The following is a 25,806-nucleotide window of genomic DNA, read 5'->3' as shown; positions in this document are numbered from 1 at the left end:
GAGGAGGAAAAACCCCTTAACATTTGAACTATCAAGAGTGGCAGGATGCCTTATATAGCAAAGCTAAGCAGATGCCGGGAAACAGCCAACACCCTCCGATCCACTAGCTAGCTTGGAGAGATAAAAGTCTGGCAAGTTCTGGCCATGGGCAATTTATTAGTTTCTTGTTAAAGAGCCTAATAAATTTCATACTGCCTGCATGCCATTTTTAGAATTTGAAAAAGGGGGAGGGCGGACAAATGAATGGATGATGTAGCAAAAAGGTTAGCCAGACAGAAATGGTTTTGTGTAACAAAGAATCGCACTAAGGATGGATATGTGCTTCAATTTGTATTATAATTTTCAAAGTTTGCATATTACATTAATTATAGATCAAATCCTTGAAGAATTCTGTTGGCAAGGACCTCATTTTGATCTAATGAGACATATGCTGGTAGACCGTGTTTTATCATATATATATCGATATAGACAGAGATAGATATAGAAGTGGATACCTATAAAATGCAAATGTTGTCTTGCAGTGTTAATCCTTAAAAAAAACAACCCAAAAACCCTTACAGGCACATGATATATTTGCATGAGTTTTGCATGCTCACTTTCTTTTCTAATGCATGTTGGTCCCCACAATGGATGAAGATGCTTGGTGGTGTCTTGCAGTGGCTGAAGGTGGAAGCTTTTCCCTTGTCTTGCCTCACTCTCTGACATACAGGGGTGGTAATGTTCACCTATTTTTTTTGGAGTCATAAGCATTACTGAGATAATGTACAAGTATTCCGAATGCTTCGAAAGAGCCACATAAACGCTATGGGGATGAGCAAGTTCCTCCACTGCTGAAATTCCTCCCGCAATCAGTAGCTTGCAGGGAGAGTTCTTGTGGTGTTTGCAAGAGCACTGAGCATGACTCACCGTGAGGAAAGCGAGAGGGCACAGATCGGACCTTAAGTATATATTGCTATTCCACCTGTTATTAAAGTTCAGAGGTGAGTATGGACTCTTATGTAGTCCAAACGGCACCACAGACCACACACAAGAGGAAATTACTAGCAGGCTCTTGAAAAATCACAAAAACTATACAGTGGTACCTCAGGTTAAGAACTTAATTCATTCTGGAGGTTCGTTCTTAACCTGAAACTGTTCTTAACCTGAGGTACCACTTTAGCTAATGAGGCCCCCCACTGCTGCCACGCGATTTCCATTCTCATCCTGAAGCAAAGTTCTTTACCCGAGGTACAATTTCTGGATTAGCAGAGTCTGTAACCTGAAGCGTCTGTAACCCGAGGTTCCACTGTATTTTGTGGTTGCAGGGACAACGCAAAAAACTGCCCAATGAGTTCTAAACATGCTCAGTGGTTACAGACTACTGGCTGATTGTGGTGGGTAAAGGTAAAGGGACCCCTGACCATTAGGTCCAGTTGTGACCGACTCTAGGGTTGCGGCGCTCATCTCGCTTTATTGGCTGAGGGAGCCGGCGTACAGCTTCCGGGTCATGCGGCCAGCATGACAAAGCCACTTCTGGCGAACCAGAGCAGCACACGGAAACGCCGTTTACCTTCCCACCGGAGCGGTACCTATTTATCAACTTGCACTTTGACGTGCTTTCGAACTGCTAGGTTGGCAGGAGCAGGGACCAAGCAACGGGAGCTCACCCCGTCGCGGGGATTCAAACTGCCAACCTTCTGATCGGCAAGTCCTAGGCTCTGTGGTTTAACCCACAGCGCCACCCGCGTCCCTGATTGTGGTGGGTAGGTGGGGGTAAAATGGAATGTAGAATTCTGAAAGAGGGCAAGGCTGGCTGGCTAGGACACTGAGCAAACTTCATCTTTTGTTATGTAAGGCTCTGAATCTCAGGGTTGTGGGTAAAAGATTCCTGCATTGCGGGACGTTGTACCAGATGACCCTTCCAACTCTACAATTCTATGATTCTATATATTATTATTTCTAAGAATACTTCTTTCAGAATCAAGCCACTGAAAGTCAACTGTGATACTGGCATATGTGTTACCAGAAATGACCCCCTCGTATTTTGTGGGTTAGCTCCTCTGAGAGGAGCCAGCCTTTTCTCTGTGGCTTTCTTGGGGATTTCCTCATTGAACAAAATTGCATATTATATGAAACCACAGTTCTGAAGCGCTACAAATCCAATTGTTCCCTCTCAGCACTGTAGGCTTCATTAGCAGAAAGCAATATTTTTAGCTTAAGTCATAGGAAACAATTTCAGATTGCGGGGGCACATTTTCAAGGAAAGAAGAATGCATCACAAGTTTCTAGTGTTCCAGTCCTGTACGCCATAAAATTAATCCAAGGAGAAAGCAGGCTTGAGATGGTCACCAAGTCCTTAATTCTAGGCACTCGTTCAAGTGTGCATGCAAACATCAGCTCTGTTTCAGATTCCTCATACCAGTGCCTGAGAAAACGCTGGATTTTTTTCCAGATTTGTCAGAAATATTTAGAATTATTAATAGAATCATGGCACCTAGTGGTTTGCCAGTTCATGCAGGTTCAACAAGCCTTTAAAACAGAATTGTCCTTAGGAGTCATATTGCTTAAGAAGAAAAACAACCACCACCCAGCATGGCAAGAAAGAACCAACATTAGCAAACAGAGTAAAACATAAAATACAAAACTTATAAGTCTTCATATAAGTGTGAAAAGGCTACAGAACAGGACCCTGGATTTCACTGATCCCTAATCCACTGCAATCATGCTCATGGGACAAGACATCCATGAATCTCACAATACCATATGTCCTTTAACTCACTTTCAGAGGTTCACCCTCGACCTACCACTCCTTACTGGCATTATAGATCGATTTTATTTGTGTGTGGCTGTCAGGGGCTCAGGAGCAGAAGCACAGGGGAGAGAGGAAATGGAGAGCGAAGGGGAAGAATCTGAGGGCAGCGTAGGGGAGTATGACAGTGACCCGAGAGATTCCATGAGCTTCTCCAGCGAATCAGAAGATTCCCAGAAGGGGGCGTCGATGGTCAGGGCAAGGGGGGTCCCAGGGAGGACGCACCAGAAACAAGGGGCCAGCGGGGACTCCCAAAGCAGCAACGGGAGATCAGGACCAGCTTCCCCACCAGAGCGTAGGGGGGGGGAAGAGTCCCATGTGTCAGGACCAGCGTCTCCTCCAGCGGGGAGAGAAGATGAGTCAGGGCTGACCACGCCTCTATCGGAGAGTGGGGGAACGGAGGGGAGGTCAGTTCCAGCTAGCCTCCCCGAAGGGGGAAGCAGTGACAGGAGCAGTGTAACGGTCAGGAGGAAGGTTGCCGGCTGGGCGCGCGCGCCAAGTTCGAATGTACAGGCGCGCGGGACAGCAGAAAACCCGGATTGGGAACCAGGTCCTAAAGCCCGCCGGAGGCAGGGGGGAAGACTCAGGGGATTCAGCGTCAGAAGAGTCTAGGAAGGGTGAGACCCCGACGGACAGGCGGAACCAGAGGAGGAAAGAGCAGAGGAAGAGGTGGAGCAAGGCTAGAGTCTTAAACTGGTGTCTGGGGGGAGGAGATTCAGACGGAGCTTCAGCGGTCTAGAGTTTGAGACGTAGAGCTGCACGCTGCGGCTGTGAAAGTGAAACTGAACTTCAATAAAGACTTTTGTACATAACAACGAACCGGCGTTGGTCCTTTGTGAGCTGGGACCTCGGGCAGCTCTGACAGTGGCGCAATGGCTATTTAAAAACATAGCAGCAGTACAGATACTTACAGCCACAAATTAGCAGCAGATAGGGTCTCCTGCTAGGAAAGACACCAGAGAAGCCAGGACAAAACATAGCACTGATAATATACAGCACTAATAATAATCAATACAAACAAAGATTAACAACAATGGCCTGGATGGCTCCGTTGGTTAGAGCGTAGTGCTGACAACGCCAAGGTTGCAGGTTTGATCCCCATATGGGACAACTGCATATTCCTGCATGGCAGGGCATTGGACTAGATGATCCTCAGGGTCCCTTCCAACTCCATGATTATATGATATAGAGCAAGATACTATTTTAGATGGTCCTATCTGCAGTCCATGATGGAAATCTTTAGGAAGCTACCATGATTTTTTTGAGCTGCTACTGCACAGGTGGCCACCTTGCAAATGATATCAGTCAGGGTCCCACCAGCTCTTGGTCTCATAAAGTCTGCCAAAAAATGAGTTCTGAGATCTCTATGCAAGGGACAATGCAAAAGGTAACGCACGGCACCTTCCACCTTCCCAAGGATGCAAGCACCTGTCAGCTGTGCATAGAAAATCCCTTTACAGTGGCACCTCGGGTTACATACACTCCAGGTTACAGCCGCTTCAGGTTACAGACTCTGCTAACCCAGAAATAGTATCTTGGGCTAAGAACTTTGCTTCAGGATGAGAATAGAAATCATGCTCCGGCAGCGTGGCGGCAATGGGAGGCCCCATTAGCTAAAGTGGTGCTTCAGGTTAAGAACAATTTCAGGTTAATAACGGACGTCCGGAACAAATTAAGTTCTTAACTAGAGGTACCACTGTATACTTTCCCTCCCGGAAGACATTGTTTGGAAATGAAGGACAGTGAAAGCTTTTCTAAGGGTAACAAATGTTAGGTCTTGAAAGTACTGTTGAAAACACTGACCTCTCTTTAATAAACTAAACCAAGGGGAAAACACTTGGCGTTGACTGGCAAGAACATTTTCATGAGAATCTTCCTCAAAGTACTATGGAAGTCACTGGCGTTACATGGTTTTGTACCCTGCCAAAGAGGAAACACAATCATTCCTAAGTCAGGTAAAGAGGGGTAGAGCACCAGAGAGGAAGTTAGCTTGCACATAGAATAGAATTTTTCTAGAAAAGAAAGGAAACACACACTAAAACTGCAAGATACACAGGCTGCAACCCAGAAAACTGGTCAAAACTGTGATCCTTTGACTGGATGCGGCTTGAAACTGGCACATCAAATCTATGTGTGTGCGAGTGTGAGCACACAAACAAACATGTGGTGGAGAAGACACCTGTGTGTGGGTATGTAGTTAGAGGTTCATTCCTCAGATGAGTTTTTCTCTGCTGGATATAAACCTGGCACCCAATCCTGCACTGCACTCTGCCCACACATTCAGAATCTATTCAGCTGTCAAGGCAAGACAGAAACCAGGTGATATTCATTTGACAGAGTAGGAGTAAAAATCCGGTGAGCCCAGAGCTGGGGAGGGAAACCTGATGTACTGCCCAGATTCTGACACTGACGCCAAAGCTTTTTTCTGACTGGAGGCTTAATGAGAAGAGAAAGTCCATATAGGCCCTTCGAGGGGTTCATTTATCGGCTCAGCACTTGAAATGGAAAGAAAAGGAGCCCCACCTAGTCGTTCACCTCATCTCACCTCACACTTTCCATTTCTTCTGCTAGGGAACACTGGAAAAGGATTGGGGCTGTTGAAAAGAACTTGTTTAACCTCGGAGGATTCGATTCACAATACTGAGACCCACACACTACCCCTAAAGCACTTTTAAAGCACCTTTTGTGTTCCCCTCCCATAGAGCTACACACTACAGTACCCATGATTCATTGGGGGAAGACATGTGCTTTAAATGTGCATTCCATGAGCTTTAAATGTATGGCATGGATCTGCCCTCTTTCTGCACGCTTAGAGTATCCCCACTTGAGACGGGGGCACTATTGGGAATAAGTTCAGGACAGGAGGAAAAATGGGGTGGGGTAGCCTGAAAAGTAACGTGTGTGTGTGTGTGTGTGCGCGCACGCACGCGCGCTTGAGATTGCAAAGACTCCAACAGAAAGGGGGTGATAACTTGGTGGGTTGGGAGAAATGATTTGGTGATCATTATTTAAGGGATTCATCCCCCGCCTTCAGCAAGTTCTCCAGGGCGCCTTAACAAAGAATTAAAATGATAACGAAACCACCATAAAACCAAAACATTAAAACAATGCAGTTCAGAAGAGTGACATAAAACCATCCAGGAAAGCTAAAAGAAAACAGCACCAAAAAGTTATCAGCAGAGATTAAACGGGTCACATTCCAAGGCTACGGTACTTGGCTGCTACGGGCAATGTTACAGCTGTGCTGGGCTCCCTGGTGGTCTTTGAGATGAGCACATGCTAGTACAGCTAAACCTGGAATGGCCAGGATCTTGTTGAAACTGTCCTCTGAGCCATTGAATGTGACTTCTGCTTTTGCACGCAAGATGCCCAGGACTGGCAAAAAGTGCAGGACTTCTGCACCCTGGCAACGAGGAGTAAGTTATTCTGCAAGCAGTAGCCCCTGATGCTCCATAGATCTTCTTGCTGCTGCTCCATCTCAGGGAAAAGGGGTGGGGTGAGAAAATCAATGGGTAATAACAACTCAATTAATCAGACGGGGTGTGGCAGTGGATAGGGATGGGGGTAAATTGATTAGGATCCTCAATAAGGTCGGTGTGGCTGTCTACTCTGAGGGCAGGGCCTCTTCATCATCATGAGAGGTGTTGACGAGTGAGGGGCTGTGATTTTAGTGCCATTTGCAATTGCAACCGTGAAGGAACAGGAGCTGTGCCTCTTCCCTTAAAAGTGAATAGAGATCTCTGTTCCCCAACACACTCCTTGAAGTGCACCTACGATCAGACCAATGGCTGCACAATAACTCCTTTTGATTGGGGTGGGTGGGAATACAGACCTTGTGCGTTTGCCCGAGATACCTTACTATGCATACAAATATGCTACAGTGCACAGCAAAAGGAAAGCATGCAGGGCTGTATGTATGTGTGGTTGTTTTGTGGGCTTGATGGGACCCGTGTGCCAGATTTCTCATCAGCTTCATTGTTCTGTTTCCCACAGAGACTGGCTCTGGGTCTGCACTCAGCAATATAAGGAAACTGCACAGGGTGAAAATTCTGGTTGTCCTAATAAAGGTATTTCTCTAATATGTGTTTTGGAATACTGCAAAGCTGTATCACAGAAGACTCGAGTCATAACATTTTGCAGCTAATAGACTTGTGAGTCTGGCACTGGTAAAACAGTTCCAGAAAGCGCTGAGAAGGCAAAAGTGATTAGGGAAAAAATGATATTAAGGAATGCGTATTTCAGAAACAGGCAGATTATAAAAATGCACGATGCAAGGCAGCCAGCAAGGGATTTTTTCCCCACAGTGCGATCCCTGAGGAGTCCAGCAAAACAACAACAGTATTTCCAGTAATTTTCTCCACAGGTGAGGGAAGAGCCATTCCACAGTGACTGACCAAAAAAAATCTAGTTTGTAGAATTTTCTTCACAACATTTTGAGGCAGCAAGCAATACACCCTCAAACGAATCTGGATGCAAATGATGATTTTATTTTTATTTTTTAATCTTACATGTATGTTTTTAGTGGGGGGCAGAGTAAGAAAGCATACAAAACTCTAAACCAGAAAAATTTGATTCTGAAATTCTATGAAGTCACGTAGATTAATAATATTTACACACATGAGCAAAGAAATATAAATCTACACCATAGTTAGAAATGACATCTTTTAATCTCAAATCCATAAACCCTGCCTGCTATAACTGTGCACTTATATGATTCTGCACAAGAGAAACAAGGCAAAATTAGGTACCTGGTGCAAGCTTCAGCATCCTGTGCATCTCAGTTTTTAGTTTTAATCAAGTTTCTAGACCTTATTATAGCTGTGAAAACAGGCTTGAGAATGAAATGAAACCTGGTTAAATCTGAGAAGCTATAGTAGGGCTAAACACGGTTTCCTTCGGCCAGGAGGGCACTTGAGTTCTCTGCTTCTCTCCAATTGAATTTCCTTTTAGAAAATGGAAGCCACCATTCTCAAGATGTTAGTAGCCTGTTGTTTTTTGATCACACCTAGATATGGGTGACAAAAATGCACGAGCACCTGCTCTCCCCGACTACTGACATTACAGTATTTCTGGCAGAAAAGTGATGGCTGGGAGAGCCCATGGAGGAACCTGAGATTTACGGAATTATTTCAAGAAGAAGCTTGGTGTGAGCAGAAACTCCAGGCCCCAGACTCCCAGGTTTGCTGCCCATCTCATTTACATGCATCTTTGGCATCACCACCACTTACCATGTGCCTGTATCAGGGGCAGTCAATGCTATGCACTTTACATGTTGTAGACTACAACTCTCAACAGCGCCAGCCAATAATGGTCAGGGATGATGGGAGTTGTAGTCTAAGAACATCTGGAGGTTTCCATGTTGGCTACCCCTGCTCTATATGGACAGGTTGCTAAGAGGTCAACATAATCAAATATATATGCATGTGCCATACCCTCCAACATTTCTCCAATGAAAATAAGGACACCCTATGTACATAGACCTTCGTTTTCTGGGCTAAAACAAGGAGCATGAACTTTCTTACTCATTTCCCTTATACACTCTAAGGCAGGCATGGCCAAACTTGGCCCGCCAGTGGTTTTGGGACTACAATTCCCATCATCCCTGACCACGGGTCCTGTTAGCTAGGGATGATGGGAGTTGTAGTCCCAAAACAGCTGGAGGGCCAAGTTTGGCCATGCCTGCTCTAAGGCTACAGTTCTTTACCCAATTACCCGAGAGCAAACCTCACAGAACTCAATGGGATTTACTTATGAATAGATGCAAAATTGCACTGTTTATTACAATAGTCTGGCATATTAGCAGAAAGCATAAGCATCTTATAGAAAGGGGAGTTTTTCAAACCCCTAGGAAAATGAAATATATTTTCATTTCTGATTCTATTATTTTATCAAAAAAAAAGAGGCTCTTCACACACAAAACTTTAAAAGAAAAAAAAATGTGTTATCATAGAAATTCCCTGTAGGCTTAATTTACCTGCTACCTTAGGACCAAACTGAAGCACACATGCCCATCCCAAGACATTTGATGAAATGTGCAGAATGGATAGGAGGAGGGGGGCGGTATTCACATGCAATCGTAAAGCAGACTTTTCTTTTGTTTGTTTGTTTCTGCTAGCAAAAGAAATTAGCAAAATATTTGGGTGAATGACTGTATTGCTGCAAACCTCATCTTTAAGAGACAGAAAAAGAAGTCTTTGCTAGCAGTGACTAGGGAGAGAGAAAACGCACCATTCATGTCCAGCATTATGCAAAAACTTGCACTTCTAATGATGCCTTCTGTGAGAATACCAGGGAACGAAGCACAAACAATTTCTGACCAAAGAATTTGATTCAGGCTGTGCCCCCCCGCCCCGCGAGAAAAGTATCTATAACAGATTGTGCAAAGCAAACAAGACAAGCAAGCAAGCAAGCAAGCAAACAAACAAACCCTGCCAATCCGGACACCAATCTGCAACTGTTGTCTTCCTGGTTTTATTTGTTCCCTGAGCACAGATCAACAGGGCATTCTCAACCTCTTACTGGCATAAGGCATGGCAGAGTGGGAGTAGTTGGGGATGGGAAAGGGCTTTTATCAGAAATACAAATCTGTTGTAAAATTGATTGGACTAGCTTAAAAAAAACACACACAACACAACCAACCCAAGAGCCCAGAGTGTGCAGGGATTTGGCTGAGAGCGAGGATTCTGAAAGTGCTGCAGGATCCAAGACACAGAGGATGTATAAAACGCACAGAAAACTTCCATGCAGAAATCTTTCACCCTTAAGGGATTCAGTGATGCACTGCTATAAAGAGGGAGTGGGTGGGGGGAAATGAAGGGGAAATGAAGGGGCTGCTTTTTATTTTTGCTCTCTGTGCCTTAATTTCATCTCAGAATGAAGAAGTACAAGAGCAAATTGAAATAGCTATTTCAGCCCAATACGGCTGCTGTCTTCAAATTGGCATCAGGTTTGTTTTACTGGATATGTTCTGTTTCCTTCTATTTAGCGCCTTGGTGGTGGTGGTGGGGAACCCTGTATAAGTGCATTTAAATAGCAGCCCCTGCCACTAAATTGTGTTTATTCTTTTTTCAGAAACAGCACTTCACTGTTGTTCCGACTCTTTTTATTTGGTGATCCACTCTTGTCCTGTTTCTGCAGTGCTACTGCCAGCTACCTTAATGCCAGTATACTAGAGTTTTCTTCTCCCCAGCTCACCCCCACCCCCTGCCCATAAACAGTAGCGTAGCTTTGGTCCATATTGGGCACATGCACACACCTATCTATATCCTCTTACATTTCTAAAAGCAAAGGTTCTGGCAGGAAAAACAAAGTATACTGCAATGTGCAGAAAGCGAAAGTTGATGACTCATGACAGCTGCACTGGGAATCACCACCAGAGGTGTAGAATTCCTTCAAGAATGCAAAGCATACGTCATCTCCTGCAGCTTAAAAATATTGACCCTCCAGTTCGTAATGTAATAACAGCAGAGATAAGAAAATTCCAGCACTGCCTTCCTTGGAGATATAGGCAGCCCCACTGTGCTGCAGTTACCATGGTTGTAGCAATCATTATGCATTGCGCTCAGCCCTGTAAATCTGCTACCCCGGCATTCCTCTTTCCCTAGCCTTGCTGAAATGGCCTGAGCCATTAGTTTGGTAAACATACAAGAGTCTTTGGTGAGTCTACAGCGGACGCTCAGGTTGCGAACGTGATCCGTGCGGGATGCATGTTCGCAACCCGCAGCGTTCACAACCCACAGCGGCGCATCTGCGCATGCATGGGTTGCGATTCAGCATTTCTGCGCAAGTGCAAATCGCGATTTAGCGCTTCTGTGCATGTGTGACCGCCGAAACCCGGAAGTAACCTGTTCCAGTACTTCCGGGTCCGTAACCCGAAAAAACGCAACCTGAAGCGTCTATAACCCGAGGTATGACTGTATCTGGATTGCTTCAGGTTGCCCACCCAGGAGAGTCCAGGAAAACACCTGTGGAAAGAAAGTAGAAAAAGAAATGCAGGCAGGCTGAAGGATGATAGCTTGGTGATATGCAGAGAAGGCCTTTTCCCAGATGAAGGAAAAGCAGCAGTTTTGGGAGCTTTAGATCATCAAGTGGAACCAGATGGGCCTTGTGAAGTCACCTGACTTCCCAGGCCAGGAGGATTATGGGTAAAAGGGTGAATAATCCATTTGGAATGATTCCGTCCTCTTACCAGGAATGTGTGCAGCATGTGTGTTTGATCCATATGTGTGAATGTGTGCAGCACCTGACGATTGCACTCTGTTGCTCACTTCATTCGCCTCGACAGGCTAATCTCTCAAAATGCCAGGTGCAGAGGATCCAGCCTCAGTGCAGATTATCAGATTGGAGGATCCTGAGAAGCACATACACAAACATTTCCTCTTTTAAGGCAGAGGCACAGGGTGGTAGGGCATTATGAAAAGGTTGCTACCATTCGATCCCAAGCGCAGAAGAGAGAACACTGGAAAGTGTTTCCTCTAGCTGTGTGCATTGCAAATCAACTAAGTATTCTGGTTCAAAATAGCTGGTCAGTCTTTCTATGACTCTATTTTCAAAAAAAGGACTGGGTAAATCCCAGGTGTCTGGAAAGTGAAGCCAGTGCCAAGGAATTTTAAATATAGTATTGAAACATGTACAGTCGGGAGTGTTGGTGCAGGCTCATAAAAATGTAACTAGAAACTTTAATTATCTTTCCAAATCTGGACTATTCCTTAGTATCCTGGCACGTGCACAGCGATTAGCCATACAGATCCTCTGTGATCTGGCTGCAGAGCTGAAAGACACCTTCCATTTGGAATTTGCCAGAGCTGGGAACATTAATTTGCCAAGAGCTTCAGGGTTCAGAAAGAGAGATGGTAAAGAATTTCAAAGACTTAAGAGGAAAAGGATATGTTTACAGTGGTACCTCTGGATGCGAAAGGGATCTGTTCCGGAGCCCCATTCACATCCAGAAGTGAACGCAACCTGTGTCCGCGCGTCTGCGTGGGTCGTGATTCGCCGCTTCTGCGCATGCACGTGACGTCATTTTGACCATCTGCGCATGCGCGAGCGGCGAAACCCGGAAGTGAGTCGCCGCAGCGCACAACCCAGAAATACTTATCCCGAAGCTACTTCAACCTGAGGTAGTTTCAAACTGCTTCAAGCACAAGGAGAGGAGGGATAGAAATGTCTGAAATGAAAGTAAATACATACATCGACCTATCTGCGTATGGTTTTCTAGAGTAGGAACTGTTCATGGGTACAGATAAAACAACAAATTTCAGAGGATTGTTGGAAGCAAGAACATAATTGATAGTCGTCCCTGAACAAGAGGACTATCCGTTGCCCTAAGTAACAGAAAAGCAAGTTAAAATTACCGTAACTGTTAGAAACAATTATTCAAACCTGTAAGAATAGCTGAGCAGAGGAAGAAAATTCCTAAGAGAGGTTGTGGTATTTTTAATAATGGAAGTTTTTCAGGGGACAGGGTATGTGTGATTAATAATTGCTCAGGGATGGTCTGAAATTTTATTAAACCTGCCTCAGGGCAAGAAGATGGACTAAGTGATTTTTGAAGTTGTCTCAAATTACTGCTTTATCATTCATTCCACAGCCATCACCTGATCTCCCATCATTGTTGTGCATTTGAAGACTGCTGGATTCCCTAAACAGTCCCTCTTGGCAAAGCAAAAATAAAATAATAATTTGATGTCAGCTGCCACTCTTATCCACAGGGGCGGGCCTCTTTCTTAGGACACACAGGCTTAACTCACAACCACTTCTCTCTTGCACACGTTGTGCTGTGACAGTACTGCACTGTCAGTTTCAGGATAGGCTGCCATGGGAGCAAAATGGTGTTGAAGCAGCAAGGAATGTCACATTTCCCTGGGGTGGTGACACGAGCTTCTCCCTCCATAGCAATAATTGCAATCCGCCCTTGGAGCTGCACAGATCAGAGAGGTAAGTTGGTTTACATTGACGACTTCTCTCCGGGATTAGGTTTCTATTGAGTATGGGGGCTGCGGTGGCAGCAATATCTGCCCTGCCTTTCATTTCAGCCCTGGTTTCCTTGTTGGAATCTTGGGTGTTCATTAGATGCCTGCCCCTCCTTCTCCAAAGTGAGAAGTAGAAACTCTTTAACTCTTCAACCAGTGAGAGTAAAGGACCCATCGCCTCTGGTGTCAGAATATCTGGATGAAAAGCACAATGTGGGGGGAAAAAAAGACCTGCAGGCAAATTACAGGAAGAGAGTTAGAGCTGCGGTGCATTTGCCAATCCTGCAAGCCCCAATTCACACACACACACACCCGTAGTATTCCCTGGCAGTGGGGCACAGCTCGCCCATCTAGAGCCACAGCACTACCGCAAAGTAGCATATTTTATCTTGATGTGTCAGGATTTATATAAAAAGGGGATAGTTCAGCTCTAAATGTAATGAGTTAGAAGAACAGCCCTCCAGTGGCTTCCTCCAGCGAGCATGGCGTCAATAACATTGATTGCTAAAAATAACTAATAACCCAGGCCTGGCCCCAGCTGAGAGCTGCTCAGCGCAGGGCCATAAAAATCACTGCATGTGTTTGCTGCAAACAGGTGTGCTCCCCAGACGGCAATGAGAATCCGGGCTCACAGGTTGCAGCGTGGGAGGAGGTATGTGCTCTCCAAAGCGGGAAGCACCACTGGTATAAGGATGGCCCAATCGGGTGTTTTGTCTCTGTCCAGGAAAGCACAAAGTCAGCAGAGGAGGAGGAGGAGGAGGAGGAGGAGGAGGAGGAGGAGTATGGGAAGGTTTTGTAGAAATGACAGTCTGGCTCTATCACAGTTTGACAACAGTCATTGCAAATGGAAGGCTAGGAGACATAGTGTTGCTAGGTATTGGGCAGATAGTGACCCAGGTGTTGCTGAAAACATGGGATAAATATGGGATTTATAAACATAAATATGGGATTTATAAAACGCAAATGTTTGAGGAATATGGTGGATATGCCTGCTCTGCATGGAAGTGTGTCCAATAGGCCAATGGGTTTATACAGGTAAATAGGAGGAAGTTACAGCTAGAAAGGTATGTACTAGAGAGAGAAATTGGAGTGGTACATCTGTATGTGCTTATTGCAAGTAGATGTCTGAATACAAGTTGTTTAGGTGAATTTTAGATGCCTACAGGAAAGGACTCTGGGAACGTGGCGAATTCTAGCTATGGCTGGACAAGGCGTGTTGCATAGTGAAGAGGGATAACTTTTAGTTCCCCAGGGTGAGAAAATTGCAAGAAGCCTGGAACTTGGAAAAGTAGCACAGAAAAAAAAAAGTTTGGCAATCCTTGATGTATTCTGGGAGATGTGGTGAGAAAGGCTGAAAAGAAGCCAGACATTTGGCAGGAATTCTTTTTGTCTGCATAAAATGAATAACGGTGTATTTGCACAACCAAATACATGACTTTTTTTTTTATCCTGTAAACTGAATTTTTGTCAGCTACATCTTGGCAAACACTAGTCTGCACTTGGGTCTTATGCATGATGTAACCCTTATTTAGATCACAGACTAACCCACTTCTGGAAACCTTGCTGCCTGAAGATGTTTGGAGATGTTTGAACACACACAAGATTCAGATGCATGTCAATTCCCCAACTGCGAGACAATCATGGAAGACACCTTACAGAAGGGAGAAATAGGCATGTGAGCCTACCTGGAGGCTGGCTACGCAGCATACGTCTGCAATAGAACAAGAAATTCAATGAGGGCATCCAACCCCGGGTACCAAGACTGACAGGAAGAATGGGTCTTTGACAAGGAACAAACTGGGTCTACAGAAGGACTCCAGCATGTTCTTTCATGAAAAGCCAATGCATTAAACTTGGAGCAGGCCGATGACTGAGTACGAGAAGCAAATCTGTTGACTTGCCATTTTTTGAAAGTTTGCCACTATTATATGTCAAGAGATTGCATCCGAGAGCCTCTACGGTAGGTCAGAGAATAAAAAAATAACATTAAAAAGTTGGATCACTTGGAACACTGAACACCAGGGCCATGCAAAACAAAAAAGAAAAAAAATAGCAAAATGACACGCATTCTGCACAAAGAAAAAAATAACCTGTAAAACCTATGTAAAGGAAGCAAATTTTTACGCGGCTCCTGGCAGCCATGATGGAAGAGAGAAAGGGAATTATGGACTGCAGTGAAACTCATAATGACTGGAAGCCTTGCTCAACTTCCTCACTGGCATCCAAGTTCATCAGGTACTGCCTACACTCTTTCCAAGCTACCTGCATAGTTATGACAGCAACAGCACTGCTTTTAAAACTACAACACAACATAAAAGCTGAAATGAATAAGGAGCTTGAATTCAATGCTCAGCACCATGTTGTGAACTTTTTGCCCTGGCCCACACTGTCTCCTACAGTGGCCTACAAGGTGGAGGTTTTGTCCCAGTGACTAAATTTTCTTTGGATGGTCAGAGGGTAGTGGTTTAGCCCTCATGCTTTCCATGTCATTCAGGTGCTACCAATGTGTCATGCATGGACTGTCCATCTGAATCAAGCTCAGTGCTAGGGGGGCTGGCAGGTGAGGCAGTGGCCTATGGCCCAGGCGTTCTGAGGGGTCCACAGACCCACCGGCAACTCTCCCCTCTAGAACCCCAACCCAATACATGAGGTGAGCAAATAGGTGGTGGTCAGAGCCCAGCCATTTGAAATAAAGTGATTCAAAAGGCAACATGGTTGCAGTAGGGCAGTTCAGCTGACTGATTGGCTGCAGTTAGGGGCAATGTTTCTCAAGCATGGGTCCCCAGTTGTTGTGGGACTACAACCCCCTAAACCCCTAGCTAGCAGTATCAGTGGTCAGGGATGATGGGAGTTGTAGTGCAACAAGAGCTGGGGGCCCAAGCTTGAGAAACACTCAAACCCAAGCTTCTTCATCCTTTCCCCAGATGGGCAGGTACTATTCTCTTCACTGTGGCAAAGTCCTGTGACTTTCTGCTGAGAAAGTCCAGTGGGATCTGCTCTTCTCTCCCCAGCATTCTTCTCCCCCTGGACGCCATTAAAAGGGGGCTGGGGAGGACATACAAGTGTGTGTGTGTAAGTGTGTGTGCATGCGGGAGGAGAAATCCAATGGCAATAAAAACACTAGGCTGCAGCTCGAGAAAGAGAGAGTTATTTGGTTTTCTGAAAACGAGGCTAACTTAATAGGGGAGGAATAAAGTGCTTTAAAATTAACAACATAAATGTCAGCTCTGATGGCTAGGATATTAAACTATACAGCTATTTGAGTACCTTTTGCAAAGATCGTCTCTCTCAAAAGCTTAAGTGCTATGGCAGAGGAAACAAAGAGGAGGGTGTATGCATATTGCTCCCCGCTCTATGAAATAAACCTTCCTTGCTGCCTGGTTGCATCCACTCACTTTGGGGGGGTGAGGGGGTGCCATGTAGAAGAAATAACTCGATGTGGTGGTATCTTCTCATCAGTCGGACCAGCCCCATCACATACAGCCTGCACAAGCCATTGCCATAAATGCATGTCCTATGTGGCAAATGGCCAGTGGCCCCTATGTGTGGAATCATCATCACATGGAGGGTGTCTTTGTTCCATGGGGCTGCTGCAACTAATGAGCTGGCCCTTAGCCAGAACCCCTGAGATGTCTAGATGAACCTCACCATTCTGCAAATGGAGCAGTCAGATTCTACATAATCAGACAACATCATGCATTCAAGGCAGTTTTACAGAACTCCTTCCAATTATTCCAATTTGATAATTTTTGCAGAAGTAAGAATTCAGGGGGATGTGGGCAGGGTTGTCAAAAGGAATAATAGAATCTTGGAAGGGAATCCCAAGGGTCATCTAGTCCCAGCCCCTGCAATGAAGGAATCTCAGCTAAAGCATCCATGACAGATGGCCACACAACCTCTGCTTAAAAACCTCCAAGGAAGGAGAGCCCACCACCTCTTGCGGGAGTCTGCTCCACTGCTGAACAGCTCTTACTGTCAGAAAGTTTTTCCGAATGTTTAGTCGGAATCTCCTTTCAATGCATGGAGAACTGGTGTGGGCAGGAAATATATCTGGGAAGGAAAAGATTGGGAGCCAAAGAGATGGCCAAGAGGAGGTTTCCAGCCCATCAGCGCATTAGCTGACGCTCTGCGTGTACCTGTGGTGTAGGTGTGTGATGTCTGTGTGCCATATGTGTGCATGTATGTCTGCATTGGAGCATGTGTGAGTGCTCTGTGTGTGCATGCTGTTTTGTATGTGTACATGCGTACACATGTGCAATGTGTATTGTATGTTTCTATGGTACATGTATATGAGCGGGAGTTGGGGTGACCCTGCCCGCTGCCAGCTCTGGACATGCCCACTTTTGTTTGGGATGCCACCTTCTCATCCAGGGGCTGTCCCTGCTTGACTATGAGCGTTGAGCCCCCCAGTCATCCTGTCACACAGTGCATCTGCTATCCTACTTTTGTTCCTCTCCAAAGAGCAGTCCTGACATTTTCCTCATTGCAACATTTGGAAAGATGGACTGCTGTAGCACTCGGGTGGAAGAAACTGTACCTGAGGAAATTATCGGATCTAGAGCACTGAAAGATGCCATTTCTGGGTATGAAGGTATCAATCCCTGGCCCATATATGTTGATGTTTTCCTGTCCACTGACATATGGCATAATATGTCTGTATCTATGCAGGTCTAACTAGCCTCCTGTCAAGGATCACACAAGTGTGTGTCTGCATGTTTCCTCCCTCTGCAGCTAAAAGCTGCTTTGAGGGAGGCAATTTGAATCAGAGCTTGTGAGGCAGTGTGAAAAGGGTTAGGTCTCTGATGTACGGCAGCTCCAAATCAAATTGCCCCTACCCCAAAGTTGCTTTTAAGAGAAGAAAATCACAGAACTCTGGTAGCACTCAGACAAGAGCAGTCTAGAGCTGGGGATCTGGTTTGCAGCCTCACTGCCAGTTCAAGCCCCAATCTTTCCGAGCAAATTATTTATTTAAATCCATCAAGTCGATGTGGCGTTAAGGTACAAATGCATGCTGCAAGTTGTGTGACAGAAGGAAGATGGCTGTTCACCCAATAATCTAGGGGACAGACTGCCCAGTTAATTGCTCTATGCTAACAGTCAGGGTCAGTTCTTGGCCACAAAAATTCCTTTAACCATATTTTTAAGGGGTGGGGACATTAATATAAACCAGGCTGCAAACATAAAGCCACAGCAGTTAATGTATTCCCAGCATATAGGAAGATCGTGCCACGACCTCCTCCTCCTCCTCAACTTCCCTACACCTGGAACAGTCATTCCATGAGAGTACACCTGATGGGGGAAGAAGAGTGATGCCAGGCCACTCCATTCAAGCAACTGAGATGCCAGCAATTTTTGATTTCCCCCTCTTTTAAGCCTTTCCATCCCAGCTGGTCATTGGAAGAACATGTTACTAAGATCTGATGCTCATGGTTGTATATTTCCACTTCCCTCCCCACAATCTATTCTCCCCCTCCCTCCCTTTCTCTTCTGCAATGTCTTTTTTTAGCTTGTACACCTGAGGGCAGTGACTGTCTTGTTTTCATTGATCTGCAAGTCAGTTTTTGTGGTTGAATAGCAGGGCAAGAACTATTTAAATAAATAAACACGCTTCGGACACAGGTGAAATGGCCCTGGCATTCACACTGAAGAAGCACAGGGGTGAAAGGGAACAAAGGGGAATTTAGTCTACCGTCAGGCAAAAGTCAGGGCCATTCAACTACTTAACGTCACCTCTTCATCAACCAACCAACCTGTGCTCTCAGGACTACAATATGCCTCAAGCAGGCAGAAGAAAGAGGACTTCAACGAGGCATGACAAGCTATAGACATTAAAGGGGGGGATGGAAGGCAAGAACCCAAGGTATCGTAACACGTATAAACAAACCACCACTGATGCTAACCTAGGTCCTAATGGTCACAGCAAAGATTCAGTAAACTCACACTCTCCAAAGAAGCACTTCATCAATTCTGCAGTTGCTCACAGGCTCTAATTCCATCTCAAGCATAGTAACTATGAAGTTGAGGAACAACACAGAGGACAAACATTCCTATACCCAGCAAACACCATGCTAAAACATGGCGTATTTTCCAGGTTTGTTAATGAACTCTAGGGACATAGCACATCCACACCAAACATTTAAAACACGCAGTTTTTACTCAAAGCATATTGGGAACTGTAGTTTGTTAAGTGTGCTGGGAATTGTAGCTCCGTGAGGGGGTGAACAGCAGTTCCCATGTACTTTAAATGTATGGTGCAGATGTGAACTAAGATACAGTTCTCTGGTTCAGAAGTAATGGGGAACTCTGGCTTAAGGCACGCCAGGATCTTAGCACCAAAGTCAACACATAGTGGGAGAAAGAGAGAACAAGTGGGAGGGTAGGAGCAGATGGCCGCAAGGGCCATGGCTGCTTAAACAAAAGTTTTGAAGTTTGGACGACTGCCTAAACATGGCAGGCATATTTTTAGAGGATCTGAAGTATTTCAAAAGTTAGAGTAAGGTATGAAAAGTGGCAACTGTTTGTGGCACAGCTTGAAGTATTATGCTACATCCTATAGAACACTTTTTTGTATGGGAAGACCAACAAGTTGCTCATACTAAAGTAGCTGGTGCCCATATTCACTCTCTTTTTAGTTAAATGATGGGATGATGACCACTGTCTTTTCTATGCGAATGAGAACAAGTCTTGGTGTGAGTCTGTGTGCAAAAGATGGAGAGAGAAACCATAGGTGCTTCCAGATGGGTGCTTATTATGGGATCAATGCTCCTTCTGCAATAAATATTTTTTGCAGCATTGACGCAATGTCATCAGAAAAAAAATGTCAGACCCTATCCTACTCTCCCCCGCCATTTAATCTGTATTTACCCCTTCCAGGGGGGAACTCTGATGCCAACAACCCACATGTGATATTCCAAAAACCTGTTTGCAAATTAAGCCCCCATCTGAAGCATCCTATAGAAGTTTGTGTACACGTGGTCCTAGGATGGAGATCATTTGTATGTGAACACGTTTACATTATGTACAACTTTGGTGTGCTGCTTTGGCTGATGTACCTGCACAGGAGAAAGAGAGGCGACTCAGCAATCACAGTTATTTGTAAGTAATCCCTAATTAACAAGCCTCCCTTACTTGGAGGGCTGGAGTTATTCCAGGCATAAGCTAAAACACTTTCCGTTCTTTCCCTTTTCAGTTACTACTTTGTGGAGGGATTGGGGAAGGCACCACAGTGAATTAGAGGAGACTTTTGTTGCATTTAATATCAATTTATTTTTCAGACTTGCTGACATAGCAGGATTGCACCGCTTGGAATTTATGATCCTTTGGGAAGCGCAGGCGCAAAGGGCCTACTGGGGGTGTAGCAAAAAAAATAAATCCCCTGCTACTAGCAGAAAAATATCAGATAGGCCAGGAATAGAGGAGTGGCAGTGTTCTTCTGAATAGACCAACTGGGGAAATACTCTTATCAGTGGGGCTAAGCAAGGGGGCTTGGTTTGTGTCGGCTTTCATGACTCCATTTCTCTTAGAATGAGAAAATCCCAGATACGAAGTCCTCTGTCTAGCCCAGTATCCCACCACCTGTTGGGAGTTAAATGAGTATCTTATAATCAATTTCAGCTTGGGTTTGTTAGCTTGTATGTGTGTGTGTGTGTGAGAGAGAGAGAGAGAGAGAGAGAGAGCGAGAGAGCGAGCGCGAGCGAGCACACATATACATATGCAAAGGTACTGTATATTCACTTTCATGTTTTATTATGTGCTCCTGTTCTAAGAAGAATGAATGAAATCAAACTAGTCAAGCCCTTAATCATGCCCTTTGCTGGCATGCAAAAGAAGTTTCTTTTTTTATATATAAATATTTATTTTTAATTGCCAAAAATAACAAAGAAATTAAAAAGTTTTTTTTTAAAAGGACAGAACACACACACACACACACACACACACACACAATACCAATACACCCTGTTAGCTCATGTTGATAATACAATTGCCACCAGTACTTCCCACTAAATTTTGCTGAGTCCTGGAAAACGTGCTCCCTGCCTTGCAGACTTTTTGCCACCTTTATTTTAGATCTTATTGTGATTTATAGGACCCTTGAACCTACGGGACCGCCTCTCCTGGTAAGCCCCGCAGAGGACCTTAAGGTCCAAAACACCCTAGAGGTCGCGGGCCCTAAGGAAGTCAGATTAGCCTCAACCAGAGCCAGGGCCTTTTCAACTCTGGCTCCGACCTGCTGGAACGCTCTGTCTCATGAGACCAGGGCCTGCAGAATCTGATTTCTTTCCGCAGGGCCTGTAAGACAGAGTTGTTCTGCCTGGCCTTTGGCTTGGAATCAGTTTGATTCCCTCCCCCTCTTTCTTTTTCCTTTCTCCTTCTGTGGTGAGGCTGCATTTTAATGTTTTAATGTTGTATTTTAATTTTCTTTTTTAAGTTGTATTTAAATCTACTTGTTTTTATTATTGGTTGTTAGCCGCCCTGAGCCGGGTCTTGGCTGGGGAGGGCGGGGTATAATTTTTTAAAATTATTATTATTATTATTATTATTATTATTATTATTATTATTATTATTAATGTGGGTATTGTTTGATTTGGTTGTGCACTTTTTGGTGTTTTGTTTGTTCTTCATGAACACTTGTATTTTTTTTCATGTTGTAAGTTGCCTTGCACATGGTTTTGGCTATGGAAATGTCATGGTTTTGGCATACAGGTGAAACAATGAAGTGAAATCATAGAATTGTGGAGTTGGAAGGGACCCCCAGAGTCATCTAGTCCCACTCCTTGCAATGCAGGAATCTTCTGCCCAACATGGGGCTCAAGCCCATGACGATGAGATTAAAAGTCTCATGCTCTACTGACTGAGCTGTGATGATGAAATGAAATTGTCAGATGGCAAAGGTGGTTGCTCACGAGTAACCAGGCAGGACTCTGACCTGTCTTTTACAGGTTTTATTTAGGTGCAAAACTATTTACAGTGCAGAACCCCAAAATTCATGTCTGCCTCAATCGCTAGCAGAATCCGGGAGTGCTTGTTTCCTGGACCTCCCCCAGCAGAAAAGTCTCTTTATGCCCAGCCTTTTCCTTCCCTCTTTGCGCTTTAGACTTCTGCACAGGGTGGGCGACGGAATGGGCGTGCTTCCCCCCTGGCCGGCTTTGCCAGGAGCAGTGTTGAGGCTCCCACCAACATCCTCTGGTCCTTTCACCTCTTCCCCACTGGAGTTGGGTTTTCCTCATCACCGGAAGAGGAACTGCTTCGCAAGATTTTCGGAGGCTCCCTGTAACACAAATGCCCCTCTGTTTCCCGCCCCTGTTCTGATGTCAGTTCCCTGACAGAAATCAAACACACAGGTTCAAAATAAGCCCTCTAGGTGTCCAAACATGGACTTGGCATTTATATAACAAAAAAACAAAAAAAATCAACTGTAGCAAATGTGGTGAGGTCCTCAGACCATTGCATAATACCGTATTTACCCTATTGTAATGCACACCTTTTTTGGCGAAATTACATCGCATAAATTAGGGTGTGCATTAGACCTGAAGGTGCTTTTACATTCGCCAGAAAATACTTCTTTGGTTTCAAGGTTTTGAAAATTGAGGTGCGGATTAGATTCGATGGCGCATTAGATTCACATAAACACAATAATTGGTGGGTGTTTATCCTTCCAGAAGATCCTTTTGTGGATACAGTGGAACCTTGGGTTACGTACCGTCCTCCTTACGAACGCTTCAAGTAATGAGCTCTACTAACCCAGAAGTAGGTCTCCTGGTAGCGAACTTTGCCCAGGGATGCAAGAGGAAGTCGCGCGGCAGCAGGAGGCCCCATTAGCGAAAGCGCGCCTCTGGTTAAGAATGGTTTCGGGTTAAGAACGGACCTCCGGAACGAATTAAGTTCGTAACCGGAGGTACCACTGTATTGCAAAAAAGAAGAAGAAGAAGAAGAAGAAGGTTTCTTGAATATGGAAGCAATTAACACCAACACTAGGAATTGAGATCACCCTTACAGCAACTGTGTAACAGGGCAACAGATACCTACTACCTCCGTCTAGCTCCAAATTTCTATGAGCACTACTACTGGGCTCAACATGTAGTTGCTCCCCATCTTCACTGCCGCCACCCCCCACAGCTCATTTAAGCACCTCCCTTGCTATCCTACAAACTGTAGGACAGTCTGAGGTGTTGCAGACTGAAGCCATGTTCACACCCCTCAGTGCTGCATTTGAACAAGCATGCTAAAATAAAAACCCAGGCGACAAACATTAAGCGTTGTAGGTCCCATATTAAGAAGCAGTTTCTTTGCTGGTTGAGTCAGTTGGCTGCACATAGAGACCGTGGCATCAGTCTCTTAAGCTGCTCAGCCAGGTAGTAGTGGTGGATGAAGCAGGTTGAGCCTAGACTGATGGTTGAAAGCAGCCTCCTACTCCCACTTCAAGTTGCCTAGTAAAGCCCTGATGCAGCTCCTCGCTACTCCCTCTGCAGCCAAAAAGCCACTAATCAAAGAGCCATTATTACATATCCCCAAGGGAGCTTTATAGAAAGTGATGTGTAACCCAAATGGCTGCTGTAAACAGAGTTTTAAAAAGGGCAGTGTGCAAACTATAGCCTCCCCAAGGATAAAGAAAATTATCTCTCTATTTCTCTACCTCACCACCTTAGTGCTCTATTAATTATTATCTATTACCCATTACTTGCTCTGCATGCTACCCGCAGGTCTGTGAGGAACGCCTTCCAAGCCAGCGATGCCACAGGAAGACGGGGCGCTGTGGACAGCCATACACAAAATTGGCATGGAGGAAAGTTATTACAGAAGCCACATTGAAGCTCCAACACCGGCCAAACTGCAGGGCTATCAGAAAGAGGTGTGGTGGACGCAGGAAAGTGCACTCACACACAGGTTGCTTGAGCTTCATTGTGCTCCAACATACCTGGTTACCAGATCATCCTTCCGCACCTGCCTGCATCTCCTGCATCTGGGAGAAAGGCCTCCAGCAAAAAAAAGTTGGGAAGAAGGGGCTAGTATAACTTCCTATGCCTCCGGTTTCCCCCGAAACAATATGGGATCGGGAATTCAGGTTCCTCCCACTGATCCATAAAACCAGATTCTGTCTCTGCCTCATCTGTAGCATAGCAGAGGAGGACAAACACGGTTTTTTATTTAGGCTGGCAGAAGACTAGAATAAACCAGTTCAATAGGTTGAGAGTAAAAGATCCTCTAAGGAAACAAGATAACATCATAGGGAAGCCCAGGTTGTTTTAGAGGTGTCTGTATGCATGTGCTAGAAGGTTTGAGTTTGAAAAGAAAAAGGTTACAGTGGAAAACAGTATTATCCATTTTGGGCCTAGTGTGAGGGAGATGCCATAGGTTATGAAAGAGGACTCTTATACCAGAGATAACGGGTTAAATATAGTCTAGAAGAATGTATTTTTTATTCTATTCTGCTGTGCAACTTGCCCCACCTTTCCCCTTTATTTTATTGTTTTTAACCTTCAATGAAGTTCCTCTTGAGTTCATTACAACTGGACATTCAGTGCTGTGTTATGAAAGGGTGGGGAACTTGAAGTGAAATCAACTTTAGGGTGCTCTGCCCATGTGGAAATGCACCGTTATTCTGCAAACCATCTCTTAGCAACGTAGAACGTGCTCATCCAACAAGCTGGACTATTTGTGCACTTGGCACCTAGAAACGTCAGAGTAAAACAGCCCAGGGTTCCAAAGCCTATGTCAAATGGATAAAGGTGCAAAGCCTGTGATCTTCTTCAAAAAGCAAATAAACCAAGGACCAGGGGAACTCAAAGCAACAGGAATACACTATAAGAAGAACTGGAAAAAGGTCTGTGAATCCTGTGCACATCTACTCATAAGTAAATCCCATTGCTTCCGGGTACATGCTTATATGATTCTTAAGCTCTTTTTTAATTTAATGGGATTTACCTCTGAGAAAACATGCATAGGATTATGCTGTAATTCTGTGACCCTGCAGGATGATAATGACTGCACTCGTATTGCGCACTTCAAAGTTAAGGCAGCATATTGGCACAAGAAAGATGCCGGGGAACATTCTTCTCATGCAGAATTGCTCCCAGAAGCCCATTCAGTTTGCATGGGAGCTCTTCAAACATCAGTCTCCCCTCAACTGAGAGATTTCAGTGTCCTCAACTTCCAGTCAAGACTCCACCTGCCCCCCTCCCTGTTCTCACCTCGCTCTGCTCACGCCAGTTCTCTGCTCAATGGTAATCCTAACCAATTCCAGCCTGCTGGCATTACAAGCACATCAAAGCTATGCACTCAAAATCCAGGTCACTCTTCAAAGAGGGAGACCCTTGCGTGATGCCCTTTCCTACACCTCAGGGTCCCCGTATACCCCAAAACCGTCATGTTGCCATGGAAATCATCCCAGTTCCCAGTGGCTGGATTAACTTCATTTCCTCCCAGTCTGATAACTTCCCTTCCCCTACCTGCCCATTCCAGCAAAAGCATCATACATCTATTTGCCTCTCTTTCACTCACAACTCTCAAATGTGTGGATTGCCCTGTGTTCAAAATGGGAGCTCACAGGGCAAGACAACGGTGGGTGTAAAGACGCTGAGGAAGGTCTGTCAAAAATACTGGTGGGGGTGAGCAAAACTCTCACACAAAATCCCCTCCACTGGCCCAGTAGCTAATACAGTAGCAATATGAAGATGACACACAGCTCTACTTAGTCACATCTGCAGGCGTAGTGGATGTGCCTTGATACTGGACTGGATGAGAGCCAACAAACCAAAGTTCCATCCAGATTAAGACAGGTGGTTCCCTAGACCAGACCCAAGCTGGAACTGACCATGAGGGTCATCTAGTCCAACCTACTGCAATGCAGGCCAAAGGTGGGGCCTTGAACCCACAACTCTGAGATTAAGAGTCTCATGTTCTACCAACTGAGCTACCCTGCAAGCTCTTGTATTTTTACGTTGGGAACTGCCCTGAGAGCCAGTTTGGTGTAGTGGTTAAGAGCGGTGGACTCGTAATCTGGTGAACCGGGTTCGCATCTCCGCTCCTCCACATGCAGCTGCTGGGTGA

General features: G+C 45.1%; 1 protein-coding gene across 2 annotated transcripts in view; it reads right to left on the bottom strand.

The window, feature by feature from the left end:
- The window catches only part of RBFOX3 (RNA binding fox-1 homolog 3), a 347,425-nt gene that overhangs the window by 102,607 nt on the left and 219,012 nt on the right, over nt 1-25,806 (bottom strand). The window lies entirely within an intron of this gene.

Source organism: Podarcis raffonei, chromosome 2 (genome assembly GCF_027172205.1).
Source record: "Podarcis raffonei isolate rPodRaf1 chromosome 2, rPodRaf1.pri, whole genome shotgun sequence".
NCBI lineage: Eukaryota > Metazoa > Chordata > Lepidosauria > Squamata > Lacertidae > Podarcis > Podarcis raffonei.
This window is presented reverse-complemented; position numbering and strand designations above follow the sequence as displayed.